Source organism: Camellia sinensis, chromosome 2, assembly GCF_055761805.1.
Source record: "Camellia sinensis isolate YWXY chromosome 2, ASM5576180v1, whole genome shotgun sequence".
NCBI classification, from domain to species: Eukaryota; Viridiplantae; Streptophyta; class Magnoliopsida; order Ericales; family Theaceae; genus Camellia; species Camellia sinensis.
Window position 1 is genome coordinate 179,260,908 of NC_138962.1, and position 23,517 is coordinate 179,284,424.

The following is a 23,517-nucleotide window of genomic DNA, read 5'->3' on the forward strand; positions in this document are numbered from 1 at the left end:
TTTGCTGTTTTGTAATCCTAAGAATTGAGACCTGCATAAAAACAGATGAATAAAACAAATAAGTTTCGTATAAATAAAAAATTAAACACACAATTAGGTTTGAGTTGCGGCATGCTTGTCTCGTCTCATGTAATCAGCAAAAAAATTGATAAATGTAAACCAACATAATATAACATGATATGGACACGAAAAAGCAAAAAAAGGAAGAACCAAACAGGACAAACTAAAAACTATTGCATGCCACCATTACAATTATGACTGATACGAAATGCACAGTTCAAATACGAAATGCAAATATCTTGCAGTCCGTTTATGATATGCTCTTATATAAAATACGTGTTCAATTATAAAACAAGAAATCATTATATATAGTGAATGTTAACAAACACTTCACACCTAATTAATACACAACGTATTGGTTTACTCTCAATGAGATGATTCACCATTAAATGAATGAGCTGATTCACCATTAAATGTCATCTGCAAGGATCGACTGAACTCGCTGAGATCTCAAAATCTGATCTAAATATATCAATTGAAGAAGAAAATTCATATGCAACAATAAAGGTTTTGAAATATTATTCCGCTCCATAGAGCTTCCAAAATAACCCATTCCAAAAGACAAGGAAGTGTAGGCTGATGCAATCTCTATAGCTTTCAGCTTAGGTGAAGTCTTGGGAAGCTAAATAGGAAACAAACAAATAGTAAGTCATTTTTTTCCTTAAAAAAACCATTAAGGTTGAGGGTTGGGAGCTCTCGCTATTATAGGAGCCTCGGCTTGAACAACTAGAGTTCCGGCACTTTTATTAGGACCGTGTTCGCTACTATCTTGCATAATAGAGCATAAAACTTTCATGCAAGCAGAGCCCGGACCTGCCTGCAACCTGTGCAACAAAAATAATAACCATGTTAGATTCACAAGCTGGGGGTATACATAAATGGAAACAAAGAAAATGATTTTAGGAGACTTGTGACCATTTTCTCAGTGTTAAGGATCATCATAGTTTTTCTCTCTAGAATGAACACAACATCTACGACCGTCTTCGACCCCAAAGAAAAATCTCAAGAAGAAGAAGATCATCTAATTTGCAGTACCAAGAAGATCAAAAGCAACGATTCAATGGGGAAGGAATAGATGGAAACCACTGAGGAGGTTTCCCCTCCGCAAAATCTCACCCCCACCTCACACATCTAGCCCTAAGATGATGGCTACACCAGTTGAGGGGCCAAAGGTTAAATCGTTCAAGGATGCCCTCACTACACCCAGAAACGAAGACTTCTACTTCGATGAGCTTGAAGACATCATCAATACTGAGAAAGATGAGGATGGAGACACAGACATCCAAGATGGACATCATTCACAGAGGGAAGATGGGATACCCCAAATCGCCCTCCCAAAAAAATTATTGCAACAAATCCGATAACCTTGGGCCAATGCACTGCTCATCAGATCACTTGGGAAGACTATTAGATATAGCATGCTCTGTTCTAGAGTCAAAACACTCTGGAGGCTACAAGATGATTTCAATGCAATTAATCTGGGTAACAACTATTTTTTTTTTAAGTTCTCATCTCAAGAGCACTGTGTCATGGTGTACTCAGGAGGTCCTTGGGTAATCATGGACCATTATCTTACAGTATGCAAATGGGAGCCTGACTTCAAGGCATCTGAAGCCTTTGAAACCACCACAGCTGTTTGGGTTAGGTTTCCAGAGCTTCCGATTGAATATTTTCAAGAAAAAATTTTATACACCATCGCGAGGCAATTACGGAAATCTCTGAAGATTGATCTCACCATTGCCATGGCCACAAGAGGGCGATTTGCAAGAGCTTGCATTGAAGTGGACCTGAGAAAACCACCGTGTCCCAGATTCATTTTAGGTAAGAAAAGTTACAATATTGAGTATGAATCCATTCATTCATTTTGTTTTCATTGTAGCAGGGTAGATCACCGCAAGGAGCTCTGTAGATTCAAGGTAGCACACCGAACAAAACAGGTGACCCAGACCTCTAGCTCACCGCCGACAAGAGACCCACAAACAGTTGCTGAGACCTCCCAAACATCTCTTTCCGTGGACAACGGTAACCCGCACCAGATTGGGTCAGAGGAAGGGGACAAAGCTTTTGGGCCTTGGATGCTTGTACAAAAAAAGAACCGGCGCCCAACGGCCTATGAGAAAGTTCAACATCATGAGGCCAGCCCAAACTCCAACAAATATGCAGAGTTAGGTAACACTAGCCAACAGGAGGAGGCCCATACTAGAGGTAAAAAAAACTACAAGATCAGGCCAAGAGAAAGAGGCCTATAAGTCCAACCCAACCTATAAACCCACCACTCACAGTCAAAACAATCCAAGCCCATCTAAAGACCTAGTAACATCTTCGAAGATTGTAGCACCTGAACTACAAGCCCACTCATCTGTCATCTCACATCCCAAAGATACAAACAACTAGGATAAAGACCCCCTTATTCCTGATAGTGTACCTACCCAACCTGCCAAGCCTACTCCTTTGCAAGTAGATTTGCAATCCTCAAAAATCCCGATGGAGGAGCTCCTTGATGATAGCATTAACACACCCCTACCACACCCCATCAACACAAGTACTCCCCTAAACCCTCCACACATCCTTACCACAAACCTTCAAGCATCCTTGAAAGATGGAGACTCGCGCCACAGCAAACAACCAACGAAACCTACCATGGAGATCGGGAAAATACCACTACCACAGAGTTTGGTGCACAAGATGAAGGCCAATACGTTGAGCCTTTTACTAGAACCAGGTATAGAAGCAATTCACTGCGTAGACACAGTCTGGTGGATCGAACAGATAATGGTGAGAATCGAACCAAGTTGGAGCACCATTCCAGGGCCTCTAGTGCACTCATTTCAGATGGCATCCATGAGGTCAGTAGACCAAGATCATTGTAGGATTCAAAGCATCCTAACAAAACTAGCTTATGAACCATTACCACATTTCCCATCCATGGATTCTATGAAAATATTGATTTGGAACTGCCAAGGGCAGGAAACAACACCTTCAAGCGCAACTTAAGATAACTCATCAGAACTCATAAACCTAAAATTCTGGTCCTCATGGAAACAAAAGTTACATTTAGCTCACTAGGGAACTTCAACAATCTGGGCTTCTCCACCTCTACAATGGTTGATCCAATAGGTAGAATGGGAGGAATCTGGATGCTCTGGGACACGGACCACGCTAATGTTCTAACCTCTTCGGTACCTAGCCAGTATATTCAAGCTACCATCCACAGGGAGGACTGAAGATTGGATTTTTTCTGCAGTCTATGCTAGTCCCAATCCAGCAACCAGGGACAAATCTCTGGAAGGAACTAGAGAGGACAACTAACACTATGACCCAACCTTGGTTGGTTGCTGGAGACTTCAACGACTTCACTGACCTAAGTGAAAGAAAGAGCTTCTCCCCCAACCATAACTTTACCAGATCACAAAGATTCAGAGACAGAATCAACAATTGCAACCTCATTGACATGGGCAGTGTAGGTCCTCAACTTACCTGGACCAATAACAGACAAGGATTGGCCAACACAATGGAACGACTGGACAAAGCAATGCGCAATGACCAATGGCAAGCTCTCTTCTTTGAAGGCACTGTAAGGACTCTACCTCACACATACTCAGACCATTCCCCCCTAGTGGTCTTCACCCAAGGTATGCACCCCTCTAACTCTCAAAATAGGCCTTTTAGATGTGAAGCTGCTTGGTTTTGTCACTCTAATTTTATTGATGTTATTCAGAATTCGTGGATTAATATGTCTAATAGCCTATTAGAAGCCATTGGTACCTTTACTCACAATGTCAAAATCTAGAATAAAAAGGTTTTTGGAAGTATTTTCAAGAGAAAAAGAACCCTTCTCGCTCGCATAGAGGGTATCCAAAAAGCCCAAGCTCTTTCCTTTTCCCACAATCTCCATATTTTAGAAAAGGACCTGGTTAAACAATTCAACAACACCCTTTTTCGAGAAGAAATTCTCTGGTTTCAAAAATCTAGATCCAAATGGTTGATTATGGGGGATAAAAACACCAGATTCTTTCATATATCTACCCTTAATAAAAGAAGGAAACTTAAAATTAATGTCCTTAAAGATGATGAGGGTAACTGGATTGCTGGAACTAATGACCTTCAAGCCCACATCATTGATCATTTTACCAACCTTTTCAAATATGAAGAGACTACCATTTTAGAGGATTGAAATAATATTGCTCAAACCAGATTCACTGTTGAAAATAATAATAGGCTCCTAGCCCCTATTTCTAACTCTAAGATTTGGAAGGCCATCAAAAACATCAAAGCTTTCAAAGCACCTGGCAAAGATGGCATTCAAGCTATTTTCTACCATCAACATTGGAACATTGTTGGCCCCTCCTTTTGCAATTTCATTAAGACCTGCTTTCATAATAAATTGGTCCCTTAGGAAATCAATGAAACCCAGATAGTTCTCATACCTAAACTTGACAACCCTGAGACCATTAAACAATTTAGGCCTATTAGCCTTTGCAATGTCACTTATAAGGCTATTACCAAGATCATTGTCAACAGAACTAGACCTCTCCTCCTTGACCTTATCAGTCCTAACCAAAGCAGTTTCATACCTGGTAGAACTACCATTGACAATATTATCATCACCCAAGAGATTATCCACACCCTTGGGTACAAGAAAGGCAAGTCTGGGGGTATGGTTATCAAAATTGATCTGGAAAAAGCTTATGATAGGATCTCCTAGGACTTCATTCAACATCCCCTTAAAGAATTTGGTCTCAATTCTGATTGGATTACCCTTATTATGAACTATGTTTCTACTGTTTGCTCTTCCATTCTCTGGAATGGTAAGACCAAGGTTCTGAAAAGCGGTTGCGGTCGCCGTAACGGTGGCGGTGACGCGGTTGCGGGGTGTAAAGGCCGTAGTGTAACGGTTGCGGTAACCGGAACCGTGAATTTTTTTATTTTTTGCACAATTTGAAAAAACTTACCGATACGCATATTTTTTTTCCATGATCATATTTATTGGGTTAAAAATAAATATTGATAAATTTTTGTAAATTTTTAAGTATGATCCAATATATTTCATATTTTTAAATCACTATAAACTGAGTTTTTTATATTTTATTTTAATAATTAATGAATTTATATTATACAAAAAATCAATCACTAACTATTATATATAAGATAAACAATGACAAAAGTAAGAGAATAAATAAGAGTCTAAATATATATATATATACATATTTTAACCAAGCCAAATAGATAATGACCACACTTATTGTTATTATTATTATTTTCAAACAATATATAGATAGACACACACAAACAAAATGGTTTAGTGATAGCAGCTGAATAGAATAGCATAGGTCTTACAGTTTCAACAAATCAATAACATGTTCTTTATCTTCCCTTTTCTCTCTCTCTATCTTTTGCTCCTCCATTCTCTCTTTATCTTCCCTCTTCTGTCTATCCCTCTTCTCCCATTTTCAGCTTTTTTTTGTGTGTTTTTTCGAAAGAAACAGTTTGGAACTGTTACGTAACGGTGTGTAACAGGCCATTACGACTGTTATGGCACCATTACGACCGCTACGGCAGCCGCTACGGCCGATACACCTGTAAATCTCAATCACACTGCAAAAGCGGCCGTAACGGGTGGCGGTAACCGCCAAAACCGTTACGTAACGGCGTTACGTAACGGCGTTACGTAACGGTTGCGGCCGCTTTTTAAAACCTTGGGTAAGACCCTTCCCAGAATAACCATGGGCAGAGGTCTCAGGCAAGGAGACCCTCTATCTCCATATCTTTTTGTCCTATGCATGGAAAATCTCTCCAATATGATTAAAATTCACACTGATAGTGGCAGGTGGCAGGGCATTAAGGTTGCTAAGGATGGCCCTCCTATTTCCCATTTGTTTTTTGCTGATGATCTCTTTTTGTTTGCCAAAGCTAATAATAGCAATTGTGACTGTATTATGGAAGTTCTCTCTGAGTTTTGTGATATGTCTGGTCAAAAAATCAACCTTCATAAATCCAAAATGTTTGTTTCCCCCAAACCTCTCTAGAAGGGAAGCCCTTTCTCTCAGCCATAAATATGGCATACCTTTAACTGATGACCTAGGTAAATACTTGGGCACACCCATTCTCCATTACAGAATGAACAAGAATTTCATCAAGGATATCATTGAGAAAATGTCCAAAAAACTTTCTGGATGGAAAGCCAAGAACCTATCCTTAGCTGGTAGAACTACCCTGGTTAAATCTGTTAGATCTGCCATCCCTAACCACTTCATGCAAACCATGGAAATCCCCCAGGCAAGTGTGTGAACACATAGATAAACTGAATAGAAACTTCCTGTGCGGCTGTTTTGAAGGTGCCAGGAAAATTCATCTTGTTAACTGGAACCAAGTGTGTAAAAACAAGAAACATGGGGGGCTTGATATAAGAAAAGCTAGAGAGCAAAATTCAACTTTCATTTCTAAATTGGGTTGGAAGTTAATTAGTAATGTTGAGGATCTTTGGTGCAAAGTTCTTAAATCCAAATACCTCAGAAAACATTCTATATCTAGTTGGCCAACCAAAAGAAGAGCCTCCCACACTTGGAAAAGCATTATCCAGAACAGAGATGTACTAGATAAAAATATCAAGCGGAATGTGGGTACAGGGGAAGACATCTCCTTATGGACTGACTGGTGGTGTGGATCACAGCCTCTTTGCAACAAATACCAAGGCCCTCATATTGATAATAGAGCGAAAGTCAGCTCTATTCTTGATGATGAAGGAAAATGAGATCTGTCTACAATTGAAGATGTCATCTCTCAACAAGACAAGGAAGAAATTCTCAATATATACAGGCCCAGGTATGTGACTTTCATAGATGGTCCATTATGGAAGGGCTCTACAACTGGAAACTACTCCACTGCAGCAGCCTATCAAGCCATATCAGGGCAAGATGACAATGGTGAAGATTGGCAGTGGCTGTGTAAGTTAAAAGCTCCCCCAAAAGAGGCTTATCAGAAATCCTTCATTGACTAACAATTTGTCCCAGATGCCAGATCAGTAGGGAAGACATCCTCCATCTACTCAGAGGTTGCCCTAAAGCAAAAACAATATGGTTACTTCTGAGGGACTCCAACTGGTGGCAAAACTGTATAACTACTCCCCTTCAGGATTGGATCAAAGCTAACCTTAAAAGTAAAGTGCAATTCAATGGAGTGCAATGGCCCCTAATCTTTATAGCAGCACTTTGGAGCATGTAGAAGGAGAGAAACAGAGTTGTTTTTGAGAACCACACCCAACCCCCGTCTGTCAGTGTCAAGCTCATTCTAGAGCAAGCAGAGGAAACTCAGCAAGCATTCCAGAACTTCTTGAATCCAAATTATACAAATCCAGCACTAACTAAATGGCCTTGTCCCATTGCAGGAAAACTCAAACTCAACGTTGATGGCTGCTCCAAAGGAGATCCAGGGCAATCAGGCTATGGTGGACTACTAAAAGATAAAGTCGGCTCCTGGGTATGGGGCTACCATGGTTACCTAGGCCATTGCACTAGCCTGGAAGCAGAAATTTGGGGTATCTACAGAGGATTGACCATCATTATGCAAAAAGGGTTGTCCAACATCACCATTGAAATTGACTCTCAGAATGCCATGGAAATGCTCAGAGAAGGTGCGGCCAATACTTCACCTTATCGAGCCATTGTTGAGGATGCTAAGTTCCTTATCAGCAGGTGCGAGTGTTCTATCCAGCATATCCCCAGGGAAGGCAACCACAGTGCTGATGTATTGGCCAACATTGGAGTTAATCAACAAGAACATCTAGTGTATCTAGAGAATCCACTTAGCTCTCTTCTCTTTGTTCTTATCACTGATATGTTCTTATCACTTGTATGGTGAATGCTAATTCTGGAAGAGATTGAACTATCCCAGGACTGCTCTGTTTGTAAACTCTATGTTTTAACTTATTCCTATGAATCAAAAAAGGAAATGATTTTTGTTGGTTTAACAAAAAAATAAATAATGAAAACTGAACATATAGAAGAAAGCACTAAACAAAACAAAAATCAAAAAAACATGAAGACCTTTACAAAAATATCCCGGTATTAAACTAGCCTCATACCAAGAAAATATAATGTTCCTTGTAGTAAAAGATAAATTAAAATTGCACGTTTCTAAGACACAATTTTCTTTTTGTTTTTTTTTTATTTTTTATTCTGTTAGTTATACTTCCCAAAATAAAATAAAATAACATTTTTGAACAAGGATACATACAGTGATGATGAGACACAGCACTCTCGAGCAGTAAATCCTTTCATTAAATACTCTCCAGCACCACTAACGCAACAACCAACTATAAATGGAGCCCCAAACGGACCTTTTGAGGATGCCCAACAACTGGAGCCACAAATTGCTACTAATCCCACACGTCCACTTATCTGTTAAAAATATTTGAAGAATAAATTTCAAGTTTAGCCGAATAATGATCCATTTTAGAAATGATGTCATGCAAATTTCAACTTTTAGGTGTGAATTGTGATCGACAGAGGCATCAAATCTAAATAAAAGACAAGCCAGAAAAGCATTGAAAACAAAAAATGATGCCAAATAGGCCATTAAAAACTTGGTTAACTTCATCAAATGAGCTGGCTACCCAATAACCACTTCAAGGTTTCATTCACTACCAAGAAAAGCATTTCTTTCGCGTGGTTGTCGGGAACTTGGGAGGACAAAATGTCACAAAGGAACTGATTTTTTTTTTTTTTTAAAATCAAAGCCTCTGAATCCCCCTCTCTTTTTCACACACACACAACTTCGTACACCAAACCGTCAATGGCCACCAGTCAACTCCTCCCATAGTACACCAATTCAACCACCATCGCCATACTTAGGTTAATTTTTTATTTTTATTTTTATTTTTTTTGATAAATAAACAAACTTTATTAGAAAAGTATCAATATGATGCAAGGAATACAAAAATTCAGACCCCTAAGGAGAAAAGCTAAGATATCAAATCCTCTACAAAATTTACAAAAGTCAAAACATCTGGATCTACCAAACCTGTAACCCAATTATATAACACTGTGAGCAACCTTCTTTCCAACCAAGGAATCAAATGAGACACCCCTTGGAAAACATGCATGTTACGCTCCAACCAAATAAGTCACATTAAACAATGAGAAGCAGTCATCCATGCCTTCCGACGCCTCCTCCCAACCCTGCCCCCAGCCCAACTTTGCAGAACTGCCAACACAGAACCTAGCTGCGCCTAAACCAAACCAAAAGTCACAACAATGATCATCCAAAGCCGAGAAGTAACTAGAAAATGAACAAGCAAGTGCTCCACCGACTCAGAATCATGAACAAGTGCACCATAAGACAATGACATGGAAAAGAGCCACTTGAAGCTCGGGCAAACCCAAACCATAGAATCCTCACCTACACCCCCAGTTTGCACCCCCTCCCAATCCTGAACATCTCGACGCAACCGCACATTCCAAACCACCACCTGTCCCTACCAAGTCCACACTGCGCCCACCAAAAGCTCGCAATCTTATGCAATCCCAAAAATCAAAGGAAACAACTGCTCCAAAAAGGTTATCACCACACCACCTATGATGCTAGAAACGAACTCTATCCCCCACCCTACCTTCAACCTAACCCTACTCCAAAACTCCTCCTAACCCAACCAAATTCCCTTCCAAACATCACGACTATGAGACTGCCCCACCCTACCTGAACACCACCCCTCTTTCCCCAAGACAAACTTCGCCACAACCATCTTATGCCATAAATGTTCCCTCTCCCCCACAAAGCGCCACAACAACTTACCCAACAAAACAAGATTAAACATAACCAGCTACCGAACCCCCAAACCCCCTTTCTCCTTTGGCCGACAAACTCAATCCCAAGCCACCAAATGAGAGTGAGAACCCTCTCCCTCATCCCCCCATAAAAAGTCCCGATGCAACTTCTCAATCTGCTTCGCAACTGCCACCAAAATCATATGAAACAACATAAAATAAATAGGGATACTTGACAAAACACTCTTGATCGAAGTAACCCTCCCTCCTTCAGATAAATATTGCCGTTTCCATCCTGCCAGTTGCCGCTGCACACAATCCACCATCCCATCCCACACCCCTCAGGCCTTGAAAGAAGCTCCAAAGGTAGACCAAGATATAAAATCAACAAAGATGCCACCTTGCACCCCAAAATTGCTGCGAAGACTTGCAGCCGTGTCACTTCTCCGATTGGAATCAATTTAGACTTTAAAAGATTAACCCAAAGACCTGACACTGCCTCAAAACACCATAGCACACACCGAAGATGGCCAATTTGATCAGCACCAGCATTACAAAATATAAGTGCATCGTCCACATAAAAAAGATGGGATACAACCAATGAGGTAGATCAAGAACCCACTTTGAAGCCCTGCAACAAGCCTCCATGAACCGCCCTCGACAACAAATGTCCCAGAGCCTCCATTACCAGTAGGAATAACATCAAGGACAAAGGATCGCCCTGCCGCAAACCTCTGTGCGTAGGAAAAAATCTTGTTGGGGAACCATTAACCAATATTGACATCTGCACCATGGATATACAAAAATGTATCCACAGCCTCCAAGTAACCCCAAAACCCATCATCTCCATCACATACAATAGGAACTCCCAATTAACATTATCATATGCCTACTCAATATCTAGTTTGCAAATAATCCCCTCATTTCTTTGCCTCAATCTCAAATCCACACTCTCATTGGCTACCAAAACTGCATCCAAAATTTGCCTACCACCCACAAAAGCATTTTGAGAATCAGAGATCACCCCCTCCAGCACCCCTCGAAGCCGATACGCCAACAACTTGGCCAACAATTTATATACACTACCCAACAGACTGATGCGCCGAAAGTCACCGATATCCTCCGCCCCACACTTCTTTGGAATTAATGCGCAATAAAAGTGGCATTCAAGCTCTTCTCAAACTGTCCCATCCGATGGAACTGGTCAAACATGGCCATCACATCTTCCTTCACCACTCCCTAACAGTGCTGGAAAAAGGCAATAGAGAACCATCTGGCCCAGGCGACTTATACCCAACCATACTCCGTAGCGCCTAAAACACCTTTTCTTCCATAAACGATCTCTCCAGCAAAGAGCCATCAACCTATGAGATCGCATCAAAATAAACCCCATCCAACCTCCGCCTCCAAGCTCCCTTATCAGCCCGAAATAAATGCTCATAGAAATCCACTATGGCCCCCCTAATCTCCTTCGAAGATGATAACTCTACCTCATTCACCCGCAATCTCCCTATTTGATTCACCCGCCAATGCGCATTAGCCATATGATAAAAAAATCTCGTATTTCGATCCCTATCCTTCAACCACAAGCATCTCGATTTCTATCGATAGCTAATCTCCTCCATACGAGCTACTTGCATAAATTCCTTACAAGCCACCTCCCGACGAACCACATTCTCTTCAAACAATATCCCCGCTTCCTCCCTCTCCTCCCACCCCTGCATAACTGGTAAAATATTTGCCTTTTAAGTCTCCAACTGTCCAAACACCTCCGTATTCACTACCTCAAATCAGACTTGAGAAGCTTTAATTTCTAACCTAGGCGACAATTGGGATCCCCAAGCACACTATAACTGCCCCACCACCCCCGCACTCCTTCCCTAAAACCTTCAGAAAAAAGTCACATTCTCAAAACGAAATGGCATTGATGCACTCCTAATCCCCCCACTATCCAATAGAACTAGCCAATGATCCGAAACAGGACGATGCAACCTCAATTGTGTCACCTGTGAGAAATGCTCCTCTCAATCTCCAATAACCAAAAACCTAACGATACGGGACATCGCTCTGCCCCGAGGCTAAGTATATCCACCCCCCCTAAAGCGGCAAATCCACCAATTCCATCTCATCAATAAACAAAGAAAAAGCCCACGTAGATCCTAACACTGAGCTCGCTCCCTGCTTCTCCTCCATACACCACACCACATTGAAGTCACCAACCACACACCAAGGCACCCCCTAGCAAAAAGCAATGCATTGTAACTCCTCCCAAAAAGTAGCTCATTCCAAAACTCTCACGGGAACCATAGACCCTGGTAAAGGCCTGTCGATAATCATCTGCAACACAGCAACAAACACGATAACGAGAAAACCTCCTACTCCACATCCTCCTTCTCTACCACTCACCGATCCTAATGCAGAAAAACACCTCCTGCCACCCCGACTCCGGTAAGAAAGTCCAATCCACAAAGTGGCCCCCCCAAAGCTCCTTAACGAACTCCCCCTTCCCCATGTATTCCATCTTTGCTTCCTGAAGACACACCACATCCGCCCTGACACTTCTTAGCAAAGACCGAACCAAGACCCTTTTCCTCCTATCATTCAACCCATGCACATTCCATGACAAAATTTTCAACTACATAGCAACATCATTTGATCTCCTCGGCTCATTCTAACACCGCTCCCCACCCTTCTTTTGTCCCGATCATAATTTATAGAGCATTCTAATTTACACAACTCCCTAGTATTCTTTCGTTTTTGTCCTCTAGTTCGCGCCTCCTTTCCTAAGGAACACCCTCTCTCCAGGATTCCTCTATTATAGAAAACAATTTTAAAGCCTCAACTTCATGACCCTCAAAGGAAACACCCAAATATTGACCAACCTCATTAATACGAGATAGCACCCAGGCTAATACCTCCTCTGGTTGCAGAGGATCAGTTCCTTGAAAGTCCACATCTATTGCAGGCTCTTCATCAGCGTCCACCTTATCCACCATATTCGTCTCAACAGACACTGCCTCTGGCTGAACCACCATGGCCATCTCGTCTGCCTTATTTGCCCAACGAACGTCGTCATCCCCCTCCACTTCCGTGCGCCCATCATAGCAAGCCGACGTATCCCAAAAAAGCTCCTCTATCATCGGCAACCCACTACACGATGATAAATCCACATCCACAACACAATCAGCCTGTCGAAAGTTCGACAACGTCCTCCTTGCAAGCCCCGAATGCTCATGCAACTTCGACAATGACCCTACCACTCGATCAGTCGACTGTCATAGCCCACTTCCGTCGCACTTCAACGTTGAAACAAGATTCACATCTGGATTGCTTTGCTTTGACGCATCTAGGTTGGATTGACCCAACCCATTAGACCTTAGCCTACCAACGTAACTCCTCTGGCCTAACAAGTTGATCCCATGGCCCAACTCTCCCCCACCTCTTTATTAGCCCCAGTCTGTTTGCCCACATCTTGGCCCATAACTTTTTGGGCCTTAAATTGACCCAGTGAACCATCTCCCTTAGTCCTCCAATTGGGTCTCACAAGGATTGACCTACCCCATTAGCCCTCACTCTTAAAAGTCCTCCTAAATCTTTGCAGATAATCCTCCACCCCCAAATTATGCGACTTACTCTGATCAAATCTTCCCAAATCATGACCTACCAATTCCAACCCCGCACCATCACACAACCCTTCCGGCGACAAAACATGAACCATTGATGGACCTACCTCCATCCACACTAGAAGAGAACTCCCACGAACCCCACTGGACAAAAATTTGTGGTTGTGTAGATTCAGAGTTCCGAATTCTCAATCGAACACAGCCCAAATCAACTAAGGACTAGTCAGCCTCCACACCAAATTGCTAACATCACGACACACCTCTTCGCGACAAAGATGTTAAGGTAAGCCCACTAAACCTAAGAAGCATGGACACGGACATGGACACGTGACACGACACGAATACAACATAGACACGCCGACATGTGAATTTTCAAAAAATGCAGGATACGAACGTGGGCACACGCATGAAATATATAATTTTATATATTTATTATATGCTATATATATAAATATATCACTCAAAGATAATAAAAAAAAAATTCAATATAACACTAATTCCTATAAACTTATATAGATTTTGTTTTATTATTATATCTTAAGTTGTTTTATTCAAACTTATAATTAGTTTCACGTGTCTAAACGATAGACACGTGTGTTTAAGCGATTAGCACGTATGTCTTCCAAGTGTCCAAAAGAGTGTCTGGGCCTTCAAAAAAATTTAAAAATAAGACATGTTTTGAAGAGTGTTGGACACGTGCCTTAAGAGTGTCTAAAAAGTGTCGGTGTCCGACACAGACACGACACGGATACGTTACCTTCTTAGAAGTGTCTGTGCTTTTTAGCTTCAAATGAATCCAAACACTTTTCTCTGAAGTTGGCGTCTAATTGGAGGCACAAAGAGCCAAAGGCGACCACCATTCCAACCTCAGATCACTCCCATCAACAGTCCACCTTTGCCATAACAACGATTCCACTTCATAGCACGTCGGAAAAACAAACAAGAACACCTAGCCCCCTAACGGTCGCACCACCACCTGCCCTGAGATCTTCCACCGTCTTACCCAATCACACATGGCCCCAAAGCCCACCCCCTTATCACCTCTCCCTCCCACCCTACCCACCAAGTATCTGTCCAGCAGCCCGAAACCACCCCATCTCAAAACTTAGGTGTCACAAATTCCCCATCAGAGTCACACTGGTCAACTTGACCCACCGGCGGTACAACCTTCACCAGAACCACCTTTCCATACATCCCACTAGACCATTTCACCCACCCATCCCCCAGTTTGAATTCTTCCATAACCAACGCAACTCCCTCCTAACCATCCCTAAAAGTTGACATGGGTATGAAAATTTGCTCCCTGCATGGTCCAATCATCACCATGACTCGCACCGAGGACCCTCCTCTTACCTCCCCAAACCCATGCTACTAGACTTTGACGACCCAAGAATTTCAGATTGCTTGGCGCTTGCGACGCCATCCTCAGCTTCCTCACAATCCAACATACTTCAAATCCGATGAAAACCATAACCCGCTGAAGCCCCTTTCCCCTTTCCACAATCAATAGACTTCGGCGACCTATCGAGTCCACCGACGACTCCTACTCAAACGAGCAACCGCCAAGGAAAAGGATTCGCCGGCGTGGACTAGTTTCTTTTGCATTTGGTAACATTATTCACTGCTAAAATCTCGAAGCCAATTTTGGGAAAAAATCTCTATGTTTGCTTGCATCCCCATGTGCAAGAAAGACCCTTGGGTTTATTAAATAAGAACAATAGAAAAATAATGATACAATTTAAGGAATTGAGACAAATAATATAGAAACTCTTTGCATATATAACAAGAAAATGCCACAAAAACAAAGCAGATAATCACCTTCAGTGCAATGCCACCACTTGAAGCTCCACATGCTATATGTCCTTTAGTGTCAACACAAATATCCCCAATAGTATCTTCTGACACATTCAACGTACATAATTGACCATGATCCCCATATGTCTTCAAATGATCACATGGTAGAACTTCTGTTTGTGGAACACATGCAAAAACGTTCATAAATTCAAAATAAACTTTAATAAAACAGCCCAACCATAAAATAGAGAGAGAGAGAGAGAGAGAGACAGAGAAGATAAAGTAATTGACATACTTATCATGGTAAAATATTTAGTTGTGAATACCAAAAACAAACCAATTGCTACTAATTTTTTTCAATCTAAACCTTTTTGATGAAGATACCCTTTTATCTATGGGATAAATTACACTTTATCCTCTTGAACTAGTATCACCTAATATCACTTTACCCTTCAACTGAAAAATGCTACATTTGCCACATTGATTTACAAATTTGTATCAATGTAAACAATTTATTTCTTAGATAAATGAAAATTTGACATGTGATTTGCACATGACATCTCAAATCAAATGCCTAAAATAACATCATCAATTTGTTTGGTTTAGTATTTAAAAATTGTTTTTGAGCTTTTTATTTTTCATATTTTTTTTGGTCTTCAGTGAAACTCCTCATATTTTAGTCTCTTTTTTTTTTCTTTTTTTGAGCATCTAATCTAGATGCATCTAAAAAAAGTTCATTAAAGATGAAAATACATTAACATACTAGTTTTTTTGTTTTCCATTTTTTATTTTTTCGTCTTTAGTAAACTTCTTTTAGATTTCCTTACAAATATTTTACTTTTTAGGTGCATTTAAAAGTTTAATTTTTTTTTTTACTAAAATATGAAAGAAAAAGTTTCCCAAAAAAAAAAAAAAAAACCACAAAAATCAAAAACCTCAAAAACTATAATTGGGTTTAAAAACCAAAGAAAGTATAAAAATTTTTAGTTGAGGGGGTTAGAGTGATATTGAGTGATAGTTGAAGGGGATAAAGTATAACTTACCCCTATAGTTGAAAGGGTATTTTCGTAATTGAGATCCAAATTGAAAAGAAAAAAAAATAGATAAAGGGGGTTAAGTGTTACAATTTTAGTTTAAGGGGATAAAGTCAAACGTGACGAGTTTTTTTTTTTTTTTTTTTTTTTTGTGGGGGGAGGGGGGGGGGATTGTAAAGTGAGCTATGGTCGTGGATACCAAATAAAAAATGAAATTGACATATTTAGCATGAACATCCTCCTCTCTCAAACATATTTGTCATGAAACAAGTAATTGACATATTCAGTTATGGTACACCACTTAATTATTGCCAACTTTGGGAGGTACGGGAATGTTCTATTTAAAATCTAAATGGCATGGAGTACCTGATAAAGTAGCATTTGCTCGAGTGCTAGAAGAAAGTTCTCCATCAATTTCTGCTTTCATGGCTTTTGCATCATCAAGCATTGATTTGTATTTTTCCCACTGTCTTTTTGCCCTCTCTGTAACCAGCCACTATTTCCAAAAGATACACAGCAAGTATGATAACTAATTCAAGAATAAAGAACAGATTAGTAAAGAAATTTAAGACCAACGTATTCAAGAAAAAATATTGATATATAGGGAAATGGAAATTTAGACAGATATGGCAGAAAACTAAGAGAGTTTACCTCATCAGCCTCTGGTATACTTGCCGGCAAAGGAATACCCTTGGATTTTGCCCACATACATGCACCTTCACCAACCAAGAAGCTAGAAACACAAAAAAATGCCTCATAAGAAAACAAAAATCTGAGGGAGAACAAAAATCCAATTTGACATGATGTTGAAGTAAGAAACTAATTTTTCTCCTCAATAAATCATTTCTTTCAGATTTTGAATTAAAGACCAAATCACTGTAACTAATTTCACCCATTACCCTTCATGGTTTCACTTGATTTGAGTTTTACAAGTACTAAACATGTGTAGAAGGCAGATTCATATTCACTATTCGCACATAGTATGCATTACATAACATCTCTAACAAAATAATGTTGCACTACTCATAATTCCCAATGAAAAATCCCCAACTCCTAACTCATGGACATGAGATATACAATCAAAAGAAATAAATAATTACTGTGATAATGCTGCCACAAAGAGGTAATTTGTATATCAAAATTCAAAGATAAACAAAGGTGTAATCATACATGGGAGGTATTCGACCCAGCAGTGTTGACCCCAACATTTGTTCCTTGGCCAACAAAGCAGCAATTGGATACCATTCCAGACACCTGCTGATTATTAACTTCACAGAAATGAAGAGCATAAAAAGAAAATGAAAGCTCCATAACATTATCAAAGACAAAGAATAGAAGAAATTGCAGCTCACAACATAAAAACTTATTTACTTATTTAGAGTATGGTTTCCATTAATTATACTTCAGGAATACCTGGCACCACTCCAACAGCCCGAAATGCCCCAGAATCACCATCCATGATACTGGCATCACATTCCACATGACCATCTTCAGTCAAATTTAGCCACACCCAGCATTTGTGCTTGGATCATCCTTTAAAGAAACAAACTTCATCAATAATGAAATTCACAATAGCTAGACAGAATTCAGAAGAGAAACACTATCAAAAAATTTCCACTGCATGAAATGGCTCTTTCCACATCAAACAGATAGGAGGAATGTTCTAGGGCCATATCTAACACACCCAACAACCCTACAACATCAAAGCCCAACCATCCCCCTAGGGCATTGTATTGGTCCCCTTAAGTTTGAACCAATCCAACGATCCCAGACAGCCCATGTACCACTAGCTTATGTTCATCCAAACCAATTATTGCACAGCTAAAATGTCATTGAACTATCTTGTAGTTTCAAATGTGTAATTCCATCTACCATATACAAGACCAAAAATTTCACAAAATACTAAAGAAAAGAACAATCCATGAATTTCAGTTAACTATTGACATGACTTTAGAGTCCACGTTGTAAAATTTCTTACTTTTTTCCACGTAATCCAAGTTGCATGTAAGCATCCTATACAAAAGAAAATAAAGAACTCTTCGTACCACCCACTACTATTACTTTTCAGCTTTGTAGCTTTAAAACAGATTAGTTTCCAAGCAAGTGACATGCAGAAGATTGGCTTGGTTGCGTTGTTGCACAAGTAGAGCATTTAAAAGTCCCATCCACAAACCCAACCCACTCTCCCCACCAAAAAATGTATAAAGTATTTTGGGCTCTATGCATCTCATCAAATAAGAAATGTCTCAGTTATAGGCTGCTTCCAAAATCAAATCTTATTTCTAGTATGTCATCTTGATCATGGTTGCTCAGCTGTTATCTGCCAATCAAAGTGGTATTATGATGAGCCTTCATTATGCAATCTTCATGTGAGCTCTAGGGGCCATTCAATTTTAATATCAAGTCCACACAACTACTTGTTGACTGCGTTAAGTCACCAATATAGTAGCAATAAGAGATTCTAACAGGGACAGCAGCATTAATGAAGCAGCAATCTTGATTCATGCTAAGCTCAGGATGACTTGGGTAAACATTTTTGTCTAGCAGACAAGATAATACAACAATAAATAATCACTATAAGACAACTCTGAAGTCTAAATACAATACTTTGAAAAGGAAGAGGAAGAAAAGGACCTTAGAGGCATATAATTCCAACAGAGATTCAGAAGCAACCCTACAGCAACATATCATCCTCTATTGATTTGGACATAGACAAAAGATCGTGGAAAACAAATAGCCAAGATAGGAAAATCAAGTCAATTTTTGTTCTAATTTGTGCTTTCCTTTTATTGTTTTCTAAGGGTGGATTGTTCTTGAAGTAAAAAAACAGTAAGGATCATTGATGTGCAGATGAACCATTGCCAAGCACAATGTAGTTACGAGGCATAGCCTGGGGTTGTGGTTGATGAAGAGAAACTAATTTATTTTTTTCAAATTAAAAGTTGCTTTGAAAATAAATATAGAGTAGCTTTTGTTTTTCAAAGTCTCTTAAGTTTAAAGGTTCATTAAGATCCATAATTTTTTCTAGCTTCAAAATTTGAGTGATTTTAAAAAATTTCTTTTAGTGAACCTGCGCCTGCATTGTAAAGCAAATCTAGCAATATGGAAATTGCTGAGCAGCATCCAGAAAATCCTCTTAACCCTTATTCTAATCTATATTGTTATATTAAAGCAACATCCCATTCGGTAAAGCCTACTTCCAAAGACATGTTATATTTTTTTTATTTCCAAAAAAGTACAAAGGGAATTGATTAATTCATTTGTGTAAGAATTTTTAAAAATATAAATCAATGAAGACAGTTGCAATAATTCATTAAAAAATAAATTTCAAAAATCATACGATGAGATAAGTTCATGCCCATAGTGCATGACATCCTTCTAGTTCATTTAGAATGAAAAGTTCTATTTTCCACCACTAACGATTATTTGCATGCTCCAAATTTCTAACTTACTCAAGACAATCAACATCCAACACAAAGTAAATCTTTAATGCCTTAAATAAAGTACAGCATGGCAACATAAACACGCAGAATCTATTATACACAGGCTCTCTCTCTCTCTCTCTCTCTCTCTCTCTCACACACACACACACACACACAAAGAAACAAGCAGCATACCTCCAAGACTTGTATTGCAGCTGAAACAACATCTATACACCCACCAGGACCCTAAAACATAGCAAACAAACAAGTGCATTAAAGGGTGTGTGTTCAAAAACAAAATCACAAAACAACCACATAACTAACTTTAATATTCTTTATATTTGGTATTAGAATTGATATAACAACTGTGAATTAGTATTTTATATTATTCATTAAGGATAGTTTAGTCATTTAGGTTATTAGGGTTTTATTCTATTTAGATTATATATTTGTACTCAGCCCTTTTGGTTGATTAATTCAGTAGTCACTATACAATATTCTTCTTCTCTGTTATCATGGTATTAGAGCCACAACCCAGACGCTAGAATACCTGTCGCAGGCCATCATCAACCATCGTAGTCCCTTTTCTCTCTTCGCAAGGCCGTCATAGCCCTTTCTCTCTCTTTGCAAGGCTTTGCTGGGGTTCTCTATTTTCTTCTTCACACTTCGAAGCACTTTACTCCTCCTGGTAGCTAGTTCTGGTCTCTGCTTCAGTCAGAAACCTAGGTTGCGTGTCTCACATAGCCGAATGCTCTTTAACCTGTTTTGACCCCTCAACTGGTTCATCTGGTTCGATCGAAGCTCTCTCTATCTGGTTCGATCGATTCCCCTATGTGAATCTGGTTGATGATCTCTCTGTCTCTCCCTTTGGTTCATGCGATCAAAGTAAGGTTTGACCTTGCCACTCGATTTCGCTCCAAACTCTGAAATTGACTTCGAATTCGACTTTTGGCTCAATCTCTTAGCCTCGGTTTCTCTTTGCTTCTGGTTTCGGGTTCACTCTCTCTCTCTCTCTTCTTTGACTTGGTTCTCTCTTATTGATATTTGTGGGTGATTGGTTCTCTCTCTTAGTGGTTATTATATTTGTGGTTCTCTCTCTTAGTGGTTTTTTTTCAATCTACTTTGATTTTATTGTGCTATTTAATTATAGCAATATAACTGATGATAAACTGCAAGGTATCACCACTAAGTTGGATGGTACCAATTACTCTTATTGGTCTCATATAATGAAAATTTTTATAATAGGTAAAGGCATGTGGAACTATGTTATTTGTGTGACTATTAGACCTACAGAATCGAAAGAAATTAAGACTGATGTTGCTAAATGGGATAAGGAAAATGCTCAAATTCTTACTCGGTTTCATAATTCAATTCAAACTACCATTGGCATGAATTTTTCCAAGTATTCTATTTCTAAACAAGTTTTGGACTATTTGAAAACTATGTACCTTGAGCCTAATTTTGCAAAACAGTATGAACTTGAGATGTCTATTCGCAGCACTAGTCAGAAAGATAAGTCCATTTAGGAGTTCTACAATGAGATGACTACTTATTGGGATTAGCTTGCTTTAACGGAACCATCAGATTTGCTATTACTTGACAGTTATACTAAGTATCGGGAGAAGCAACGTCTTATTCAATTTCTTATGGCACTCTGTGATCAATTTGAGACACTTCGGAGAGCTATTCTTCATCGGTCCCCCTTGCCTTTTATGGATAGTGTTGTCCGTGAGCTTATTGTGGAAGAAACTCGATTCAAGGTGGCTCATGGTGCTCCTGCTTCCCAGACAGTTTTTGCCACTCTTCCGCTCTAGCCTACCCCACCATCTTCTTTATTTCAGGTTACCGGTAAGCCTAAACCTCGGGTTTCCATGGATGAATGCAGCTTCCGTCATCAGAAAGGCTATTGGAAACATGCTTGTCCTAAACTTTTGCAGCCCAAGGGTCATTCGTCTAGTCCACTGTCCTCTAAGCCGAAATCTTCAAGATCTCACTCATCTGCCGCCTTTTCTGCACCAATTTCTAAGAATGGTCCGTCTTCTAATATGTAGTCTATGTTTGAGCAATCTTTCATGGTGGCCAATCCAAATCTTTCGTCCCAAGCCTTCGTTATGACTACCACTCAGTTAGGTTTGTCTGGTTTATCTTCTTCAAGTAATATCCACACTTCGTGGATTTTTTATTCTGATTGTTCACATCATATGACCCCTGTTGCATCTCTCCCCTTCTTCTATGCTTGTACACTATTGGCTCTATTTCCTCTTCTCGTTTGTCTCTTTCTCCTGTATTTTATGTGCCTCACCTCTCACTCAGTCTTATTTCTGTTAGTCAATTATCTGATTCTACCAACAGGGGGTTGGTTCAGTAGATAACACCTTAGAATCCCTCGCTCAAGGCTTGAGTTTGAGTCTCCATAACCCCTTGTTGGGGTTAAACATACTCTTTAGCGCCTGGAGTACGTGGGGGGCCTAAGCTTCGGCCCTGACGTAGATGCGGTGGGGTTCCTTGTACATATGTTGTAGATGCTAAGGGGTAACACTCCCTCGCGGATATGTTGGAGTAGCCTATCTGCATATCCATCTTTGTAATCAAAATTATCTGATTCTGGATTTGATAATGTTTTCTCTTTTTCTCATTGTGTTGTGCAGGATTGGGTATCCAAGAGACAGATTGGGATCGGGCGTAGAGTTGGAGAACTATATATCTTGGACAGCTTGCATGTTCCTCTAGACGTGTCTTCTACTGCATTGTCTTCCTTTATTTTAAACAATAAGTCTTCTTTATTTTGTATTTGGCATTCTAGGTTAGGTCATCTGTCAAGTGACCGTTTAAGAATGTTAGTTCGGTCTGGACATTTAGGCAATTTTCCCATTGATGATATTTTGGACCTCTGTTATCAGAATCTTACGATTCGTGATTCGATTCACGATTCGATACGTAATTTTTGCAAAATCGATACGAATGTATGAATGAATCTATTTTGGAAGTGAATCTCTAGTGAATCACACGATTCACAATCGATTCACGATTCGATTCACTTTTTATGATTCATGCAATTTTTGAAATTATTGTTTTCGACTCATTTTTTCCATCTTTTTAGTGAAAATGACATAATACAATTTCTAATAACATTTAATACCAAAATAACCAACATATATATATGATTTGTTGTTTTTTAGTGATCATGGAGTTTTTATAAGATTCAATCAGATTCAGTCAGACCTAACATATTTTTAACTTTTCTTCTCATTTTTTTCCCCTTCAAAAAATTGTAATATATCTTCTAAAGATATTTAAGATTAAAGTTACATTATGAATTATCAATTACTATTTTATTAAATTGAATATTACATGTGTGAGGTCAGTTATACTTTTTAAAATGTTTTAGGCTTTAAAATAAAATATCCTAAATAATTCTTTTTTATTATTTGTTCACTCTTACTTAGAAAAGTATATATGCTTATTGTCCAAATATCAATATCGTTGTAAACTATTGTTACTTTAGAAATTAATAGTTTGTCTATTTGGTTATTATTTTTATTAAGAATGGTTGATAAAAAATATCTAAAAAATAAAAAAAAGGTAAGATAATGATTTTACATATGAACCTTTGTTAACTTCTTACCTATTAAATTACGTGATTATCATTCAAAATAACATTTTTGTTGATTTAAGTATAAATATTTTATATTCATAAGATATACTTAACATCTAAATGTGTAAATATATGTTTTTAAGTAATTTAGAAAAAGTGACCGAATCTTTACGATTCACGATTCGATTCGCGATTCGGCACGAGGCCATTTCGATTCACGATACGAAT

At 39.2% G+C, this 23,517-nt stretch overlaps 1 pseudogene across 1 annotated transcript in view; it reads right to left on the minus strand.

Moving 5' to 3' along the window:
- Positions 1-510: 510 nt before the first annotated feature.
- Positions 511-23,517, minus strand: part of LOC114256890 (putative threonine aspartase) — a 39,802-nt pseudogene continuing 16,795 nt past the window's right edge. Inside the window, exons 6-13 of the transcript XR_014360220.1 lie at positions 19,890-19,940; positions 17,675-17,805; positions 17,443-17,540; positions 16,924-17,005; positions 16,639-16,768; positions 15,263-15,411; positions 8,293-8,456; positions 511-884 (exon numbers count right to left, since the gene is read on the minus strand). The product of XR_014360220.1 is annotated as a putative threonine aspartase (transcript). The remainder of the gene's footprint in view (positions 885-8,292; positions 8,457-15,262; positions 15,412-16,638; positions 16,769-16,923; positions 17,006-17,442; positions 17,541-17,674; positions 17,806-19,889; positions 19,941-23,517) is intronic.